Genomic DNA, 9,626 nt, shown 5'->3' with positions numbered 1-9,626 from the left:
TTTCTTTTTCTTTTTCATTTGAGAATGAAATTAGTGCATCTGTTTCTTCACCAGTAACAGCAGCGCTTCAAATAACACTGATCACAACACCCTTCCCAAATAGCTCTTCAGCCACTGCATAATCATTGGACAGTCTGTAGGAAGGAGATTGGGATTCATACAAAAGTCTCTGTGGCTATATGGACCTTTCTTGATAGTCCACAGAGCACCATTTTGAGAATCACATTTTAACAGAAATACCAAACTAGTTCATGATATATAGAAACAATATGATGCTCCTGGATATATGTTGAGTATTTGATAATGGATTCAACTTAACTGAAGTGCAAGTCGTTTGAATAGGAGCAGTAGCAGACTTGACCACTGTCCAGGGAAGTAGAAATTAAGATAATATAATTACAAGAAGTGTCTAATGAAGAGGGCTTGTTATAAGGATTGTCCTTTTTACTCCAGTTACTACCCTGGAAAAAATGTGAACAGAGTATCTGTGAATTTCAGGTAGGTCTGAGAAATGATGAATGGAGCTAAAGCAGTAATAATCATAGTGGGAACAGTATTCAGTGAGAATGTGTTTGAAAAATTTCAGCACTCGCTGTCTCTGTCCTGGAGAAATCTAGACCCTGGTAACTCACTCTTAAAGAATACCTTCCCAGCAGCCTCCCTACCCTGATGGGTATCTGTGGTAACTAATCTCAAATCACTTTGTATAAGTGCATCTTAAATACTGGAAGCTGATTGAAAGACCATGCACACACAAGTACTGGCCTGATGTGCACATTTGTGACAAGGGAATTGCAACCTTCTGTAGCTTCACCTTTGAAATGGTCCCAAGGAGAAATCATTGTAGCACTCTGACCTTGAGGTGGCAGTGTTACGGCTAATTATGCATCAGTACAAACCTTCGTGTATCTTGCCGGACATGGATAGAAAAGCACTCCGTTGGCCACGACAACTGCCAGGGCACCCAGGAGCAGCCCTGGATCTAACACCCAAAAATTACATTTGTGTTATACATATAGTATGCCCACTGCTTGTGTAAGTTCTGCCCCCCTTGCTGGCAGCCAGTGAACAGGTCTCTGTCTTGTTTTTGTCCCACAGCTTATTCAGTTCCAGTGTAATGGATAGCTTTTAGCAGTTAAAATTTAGCCTATTGTGTACAATCCTGCCAATGTCAACCATGCAGAGTAGTTGTGCTATGATGGAAACAGTTTTCTTTGCTTCTGTGTTGCCTTGGGTTGGACTGGGTAGGGTTAGCCCTTTGCTGTCTGTGCTCCAGCAAACTCCCTTCTCGCTCGGTGTGTCACAGGTCATCTGCAGACCTTGTTGACCTCTGAAGACAAAGGTGGTAGACAGTATTTAGGGAAGATAAAACAGTTGGGTAGTAAAAATCAAAACATAATCCTGCCAAGCTCTTAATGGAATCACCCATCAGAACATCCACTCAGCAACTTGCTGGTAGAGATTGGCTTCTGAAAATCAGCCCGTCTTCATAAGTTGCTTCCGCCATCAAGACGGATGCAGCTGGATCCTAACCAGAGGGGAAAATGGTCAGGTTATGACAGAGAAGTAATAGCCATCCCTCGTTTGGATCTGAGCCCCTGGTTTGACTAGCAGATCCAGAGTGTGTGCGTCCCCATGAGTCAGAGCCTGCCACCATCTCGGCAGTGCCAGGGTAGTTGTGGCAGAAAAAAATATTAATGGGGTGATGTAAAAAAGTTGTGATCTCTGTAGATGGTGAAGTAGTGCGACACTCCATCTGGGCTCCAGTGCTACTGCAGTAAAGAACGTGATCTTTTTAGGAGTTTCTGCTCAATGGGGCATCCTATATACTAAAATCTGTCTTCTCCTCCCAGGACATGTGTGAGGATGGGGCATTTGTGTTTAATTGTGGTTTGGAGAACTGCATATATATGAGGGAATAGTGCCTAATCTCTGTTGCCATTTGTTTCATACTAAACTATATCTCAGTTGGAATCAGCTGCACTCCCAATAGCGCTACAACGCTATCCAGCATCTCACAGTAAAAAATGGTTGGTATTCATTTTTCCTTTCTGCTACAGTGAGTTTTAATCTCATGTTTGCTGGCTCCGGTTCTATGCTACTTCCACAGTAGTTGAATGGTGATGGCATTGAATAAAATTTTCTTACATGGTGAGTTTGCCAGAAACTTTCTTGTAAAGCACCAGTGTGACATTAATAAGATCCAAAGTGGTGTTTTTAGTGGACAGGAAAGAAACAGAAAGGTAAAGAAATCAGTCAGACTGCAGATTGCTTTGTGAATTACAGACAGAATTCTTTAAGGTCAAAGTACTTGCTTCCAAATGCCATCTACTTTCACTTTCTTCCCTTAATGCGAAATTCCCCTGCAGTCTTGTTGACACGGTCTTATTTTCATCACTGCCAGAGTTGGGGCCATATTAAGGAAAGGTGAGAGAGCACTGTGCAAATATAATCATAGAGCAGCCCCGCGCAAAAGGTTTCTGAGAACCATGGAAACCAAGACAAATCTATTCTAGCAGAGAGGTGGGGCTTTGAAATGGGGATGTTTTATCTGTGCTCACCTGGTCGGAAGTAGTAGGTTAGCTGGGCTAATTCTGCAGTGGACACATTCTCTTGAAGGAAAGCTTCAAATGAACACTGTTCTCTGATGACTGTTTCATTTGATCTCTGTGTAGGTTTGCGAGGTAACAGATTAGCCGTGCAAGATGCCACCCTCCCTGTTAGCAGACTTGGTGAGGAGGGTGTTGCTGTGAACAGAATGAGCTGAGGGGCAAAGAATCGGAGGGGAATACTTCAAAAAGCTTGCCTGCCAGGGCTAGGAGGCTGGGTAATGAGAAGAACTCGAAAGTCTCATTAAGGAGGAAGCTAGGGATGCAACTGCAGTTTGAGGCTGCCTTAACAGGAGCATTGTATGCAAGGCAGGCGGTGATAGTACTGCTATCCTCAGTACTACTGTACTCAGCAGTGGTTAGACTTCAGTTAGTATCATGTGCTGTTCTGGGCCCTGCAATTTAAGATGGGTGTGGAGAAACTGGAGAGGATCCAGAAGTGAGTGACAAAGCTGATAAAGAGGCTGAAATGCAAGCTGAGAGGAATGGTTGAGAGAGAGAGGTGCATTTAGCTTGGTGAAAAGGCGATTAAGTGGGTATATAACAGGCTTTTCAAACATTTGAACAGCTGCTGTAAAGAAGAGGAAAGAACAACTCTTCTTCCTTGTCACAGAGGACAGAACACAAAGCAGTGGGTTTAAACTGCATTCAAGCAGATTTTGATTATATAGCAGAAAAACCTTTTTACTGTCCAAGCACTAGGACAGTGGAGCAGGCTACCCGGGGGAGTTGTTGAATTTCCTTTGGAGGCCTTCAAGAAAAGGCTGGATAGACATTTAGGATGGTACAAGAATAGCACGTTTTGCATTCGTGCGGGGGCTTGAGCTAGGTGACCCTGGAGGTCCTTTGCAAAACTATGATTTCGATTCATAGGATTTGAAATGTGAAATAGGCTCTTTAGGAAGGATCGCTCATGTGGGAGTTTGTTAACACTGAAAAGACTAGTTATTTAAGGGCACAGGCAAACTATCAAATTTGAGAGAGCTAACAGGAGAAAAGGTTACCACAGAACACCTCATGTCTGGTAATTGTGCACTTCCAATTTCTCTCTGGTGAGTGAAAGGTAAACCAGAGCAATATAGGGCTGATTTTTCACTACCTGCGTAACTGTAGGCACACGAGTTGCTGGATATCCACTCACCTATTGTAGGTCCTTGCCCTTAAAAGACTTTTCAGTTTGATTGCTTGTTTATACCCTTACATTATTGGTAACGTAGAACATAGGCCCTTGGACATATGTAGATCACTGTACAAATGGAGTCTGTGTTGGAGGTCTCTTGCAAATAGCCAGCTCCGAGTGGGGAACAAAGGATAAATTGCATTTTGAGCGCTGGTTGTAATACTTCTTTCATTCTGGGGACTTGAGTTGAGGGTCATATCCTGGGGTCGCGTGCAACCAGTAACAATATCATTAGTTTACAAAATGTATAATTTTTCCATATGGAAAGTTACTACAAGACGAGGTAACTCGGATCTTTTTATAAAGGAAAAAGATGTATTCATGATTCTGATGACATCGGTTGCTTAAAAGCATTAATTCTGGACGAACACAAGGTAGAACACCAGGTTAGTATTTTATTATTTGCAGACTGATTTCCCAAAGATGAGATGTTTACAAGAGGTAATATTTAGGACGAAAACCTTAAAGAGATAATAATTAAAATTGCTTGCTCTTGAAGAAGAGTTCATTTGATAGATGAAGCCGCAAAACCTACCCGTTAGCAGCATTTTTCTTCTTTTTTTTTAAGTTGATATATTATGAATGGGGTGTGTGGGGGTGGGGATCAGTGGTTAGCAGTCTGTGTTTGAAGCTACGAAGTGGATTGCTAGCAGAGGGAAATCAGTACCCAGTAAGACGGAGGAAACAGATATAGGCACAAATATAATCCAAACAATGGGATAGGTCTGTTACAGAATGAAAGTACTAAAAAGTGCTGGTGATGCAAAACCTGTAGTAGTTTATAGTTTCGTTTTGTATTTGAAGGGAAGCAAGATGACTTTTTTGGGCCATCCTTATGTGATACCCTCCAGTTTGTTAGTAGCAGGAAAGGATGTTCTGTGTTTCAAATCCATAGGCCTCTAGCATTTGGCTGGCAAAAGCTGAAAGGTGTCAAGGGTCTTTAGATACTGATAGGATGGGGGTAGGGGGGTTGTGCATGCCAGTGGCTTCTAAACGTTGGGCGTAGGCAATTAAAGGATTATTTAGGGTACCTCATTTGGCTTTGTGACTCTGACCCCCACAATCTAGGCCCTACCTACAGAATGGGAGACCCTACCCTGGAGGCATTGACTCAGAAGGGTTTAGGGATTATACTAGACATGCATTTCAACATCAGTATGATGCTCTGACAAAAAGAGTTCACAGTTTTGGGTGTGTAAAATCAGCAGTGGTGAGGACAGGAAGGGGAGATGATTTTACCTCTGTAAGTAGCATTGTTGAGATTGATACTGGAATTTTGTATCTATTTCTTTTGACTTGAGTGTTCAAGGAGGAAGCCTGGCCCTGGTCTGTCGGAGCTCTCCAGAAGTGGATGGGCCTATTAAGTGCTTGGGAACGTCTGGGTCATTGAGCGCACTCTTCAAAGGCACACGTATGGGCAACGGGCTTTACTCTTGGCCTCCTGCCTAGTCAACCTCCTGGGGCTGTCTGTATTACTGCATCTCTCAGTACATCTTGGCTGGACTAGGCAGTCCTATGCATAAATGTCTTTCCTGGGAGACCCGGCCCCGCAACCCATTTTCAAATGTCCATGCATGCTAAGGGTTGTGGTGAGGCAGTTAAGTGTGCATTACCTGAAGTTGTCTCCATATATTCAACTTTATTATTGATCTAGGCATAGGAGTAGGGCTTGAGACTTGCCTTCATCATATATTCAGCCAGACAGTAGTACAGTCATTGGCTAATGAGTACAAACAGTGCCTAATTCAGTGCTCTGAGCACCTTGGATGAGGCCATATTAACTTCCAGTATAATTAAACTAAACACCTGTTGAATCCAGAGACTAGGGCAAGAGATCTGCTACATCCTCAAATAACACACACCCCACAGACATGTACAAAGGGATAGTTTTATTGGTTACATACTGCAGAGCTGACAGCGTTCAAGTCAGGAGATACATGCAGACAGACAGTTTACTTTTGCCATGCAGATTAGGAGCACTGTAACGATGGGAGAGCACCATTTGTATCCAGTGTATGGGCAGCCTGGGGAGGAAAGAGTAGGTTTCCCCTACTAAACATGCTTAGATAGGGAGCTCTTTGTTGGGTCAGGGACTGTTCTGGTAGCTCTCGTGGTTTATCTAGAGCAGAGTTTGGTTTAGGGGCACAGGAAATCCTAGAACCTCAGAATTATCTTGAATTGGACTCGCAGTAAAAGGAAGGTGTGTAAGTAAATGAAGCTAAGAGACTTGTTTATTATCTGCCTGTACGCGGTGGCTGGACACAGCTCCTCCAGCCCAATCAAGTATCTGCAAATACAAAAAATATACTTTTGTTTCTTAAAAATACATTCCACTCAATCTGGAGTGCTTAAGTGCTGAATGGCAGGAAAGCAGAGGAGCCTTCCTAATGCAGACAGCTGCACTACATGCTGGAGAACCAAGGAAGGCTTAGATGATCCCTTTGGTCCTTGATGCAGGGACCCTGCAGACCCCTGTAAAGCAGCATCTTCACACTTTACCTTCTCTAGGGTAATACAGCGGAGGCTGAAACTGGAGTAGTAAGTGGTCTTTTCTCTGTTGGTGCACGTGGGGGCTGAACGTGGGGTTTACTATAGTAAAGGTGGCACCAGTGTGTAGTTTTCTTCATTTGGATATACCAGGGAGGTGTCAATTATGCATACAAACTTGTGGAAATCACTGTAGAAACTTATCCCATGCTCTGTGTTTCCCTCTTCTCTAATGAGACGTTCTGCAGCACCAGAGACCACCTCTCTTGGTTGTCAAATGCACTGCAAACTGAGAGTTTTTGGTGCTGAGATACTGTGGCAGGGACTGATGTGGACATTGTGAATATGGACCATTTGTCCAAGCTGTTGAAGGAGGACCACATCCTGCTCACTGTTTCCCAGGGTTACTCCAGTTTCACTTTCAAAGATGAGGGAAGCTGAAGAGGGCAGCTTCTGAATCCTGTAGTCCAACTGTCCTGCTTTAGGTACCAGACCTGGGCATTCATGGCAGGACAAACATTCCCCAGGTAAGTACTAGTTTTGCAAAAAGGTTGGAAGGCATTGTCTATGTACAAAGGACCCAGTCTGTCTTCAAGTGTTTTTCTTGGGAGAAGAGACAAAGCAGTTACATGCTCCCACAATCAGCACATACATTTACAGCTTTGGAGTTATCTGAATGTCTCATGCACAGATTCTCAGCATTATCAAATCTATGGAAACCCCGTCATATTTATATCCTAGAATTACAAACATAATTTCCCCTATGATGACAATATTTACAAATATACTCTATTTTACAGCTGTTCTAAAAAGTGTGCAATTTGAGTAAAATACAGTATATTTCCTGAAATCCTTAATATTAGTTTAATAATACAATCAGCTCCTATTGCACTCAGGGTCAGGGGTCATGGCCCCTTTAGGATTTTTAGGAGGGTTTATCTGGGATGTAATCTCACATGTGTTAATAAGATAACCCACAGCCTACCATTGAAGATGGATATCAACTTTCATTATTTACAACCAGTGAATGGTAATGATAGTGTTGCTGTATAATAGGAATCCAGAGCATGTGCTGTAACATAGCCAGAATAACCGAAGGCAAGGTCATTCCTGCTCATCTCTTCCAGTGCCAAGACAGCCGCAAAGCCACTGTGTGGGCTTCTGCAGGTTTCTTTTGTGGGAAGCCCCTGCCCTGTTTGGGGAGGACATCAGTACTCTTGGTCCTCCCAGGTGTATAGCTGAAAGGCTGCTGATGCTGGCTATGAACAGGTTCCAGTAACGACTGTGCCACTATTTTGAGTAACAAAGAGGCTCACTGCATTTGCTCTGGGGGCTTGCGCTGTTTTACTGCCTAACGTCAGATATGTTTGCGGTGTGCCGGGAGGCTGTCGGGCCTGGGTGATGATGATAAGCTTGTGTGAGGCTACAGGGCAGACCTGTACACAAGCAAAGCCTGGTGACTACGAAGGCCAAGCTTCCCCAGTAAGGAATGAAACGAATTCTCTTGGGAAGAGCTGTGCTACTGGCATACTAGGCTCAGACTGCTGGAAAGGAAGAAAGGAGTGAAAACAGCCAGGGAGCCTGTGCCTGGGTATTTGGCCCTAAACAGGAAGACGTGGAATGACAGTTCAGGGGCTCTGCTCAGTGCCACAAGTACAGACCCAGCCCATCCCAATGACCTGCTAGTAGGTGAAAGCCACTCAGTAGCTAGGGGACCGATTCCACTCCTTTCCTGTGGGAATGGCAGCATAGCAGAAGGCTGGATCTTCAAAGGGATGCGAGTATTTCTGTGTTCAGGGACCATCCCCTAGGTGTCTTAGCAGCCAACTATTGGATGCCTGAACCCAAAGTTAAACTCCAGGCTCCCCATAAAATATGCAAGAGGTAGGTGCCTAAGGAAGCGATCCTTAGAAATACACTGTGGGGTCTGCAGGTATCTAACTTTGTCTTCAGCCAGAAGCACCAGGCACCACATTTCTGTGGCCAAACAAGTGCCAGCCCTGCTCAGGCTCCTCAGCCAGGAGCCCCTCCTGAAATCACAAGTCAGCTGCTTAGGAAGCACATGTTCATTTCTTGATGTAACACTAGAAAATACAGATACCCAGCTAGTCTTCACTGGGCATACACGGACAGCCAGGTTCATATTCCTCCTTGCCTGATTTGATTAAACCCGAGTTTGCCATGTCACAGGGAAGTACCCGAAGGCCCAGCCCATGTAGCATCCTGAGCTGAGGAACCCATACTTGTATATTCATGGAGTGAGCTACAGGCTCATCCAGGACATGGGAGATGAGGGTTCAACTCACTACTGTCATACATCTTTACTTCCTTTTCTGGCTGTGTTTTGGGCAAGTGCTATACTGTCCTTCCAGCTTTCGGTACCCTGCAGTTTGTCATGCTTGGAGCATTTGGATGGCATTGGGTCCCACTGGCAAGATAGAGCGGGAATAATCACAGAACTGGAAGGCACCTGTAAGATCATCAAGTCCGGTCCCCTGCCGTGGCCAGGAAGTTACTGGGCTCAGATGAGCTCAACAAGGTACCTGTCCAGCCCCACCTTGAACACCTCCGAGGAGGGTGACCGCACCACCTCTGCTGGGAGTGTCCCCCAGATTCTGGTGACCCTTACAGAGAAAAAGTCCTTTCTTACATCTAGCCTGAATTTACTCTCTTTTAGCTTATGCCCATTGGTCCTCATCCTCCCTTGAAATGCCTTCCTGAAGAGCTGCTCCCCTAGATCCTGGTGTTCACCTCTGACATACTTGTAGGCCGCTATCAAGTCAAGTCACCTAACATTGAAATATACTGTCTTCGGCTTCTGCTAATGCTCTACAGAGCCTTTGTTGTGCAGCATCAACACATAGAAAGCATTGCCTAGGCCACCAAAAATATAGACGCTTTTGGGGGTTAGGCACCAGCCAGATGGGGAGAACAGCAATGGCATGTACAAAGATGGAATCGGACATTGAAAGGTGCCCAACAGGCTTTGATGATCTGGCCCTGAGCATTTAGAGTAGGAACACCCAGCAGCTGTTGCATCAAACAGGGAAGGTCCTGCCTGCAGAGAGAGATGGGTCAGGAGCTCCAACGTGGCTCATAGCCTAGTAAGGTTACTCAGCTGCTGCAGATGGCACCACTGCTGATGTTAAAATAATTCCTTACAATCAAGCCACAACTATGTAGCTGGGAGTCAAGAGCCCAGAACCTACCACCTGGGACCTGCCAAGTAAGAGCTGTGTCAGGCTACGAGAGCCCATCCACATTAGCTCTGTGGAAGTGGTGTGAGATACAAGGGGATGCAATCTTACTGGTAAGCAGTAGGCAAACTGCAGGAGGTGAAGGAGGTAGTC

Source organism: Crocodylus porosus, unplaced genomic scaffold, assembly GCF_001723895.1.
Source record: "Crocodylus porosus isolate Cpor-Errol unplaced genomic scaffold, CroPor_comp1, whole genome shotgun sequence".
Taxonomy (NCBI): Eukaryota; Metazoa; Chordata; order Crocodylia; family Crocodylidae; genus Crocodylus; species Crocodylus porosus.
This window is presented reverse-complemented; position numbering follows the sequence as displayed.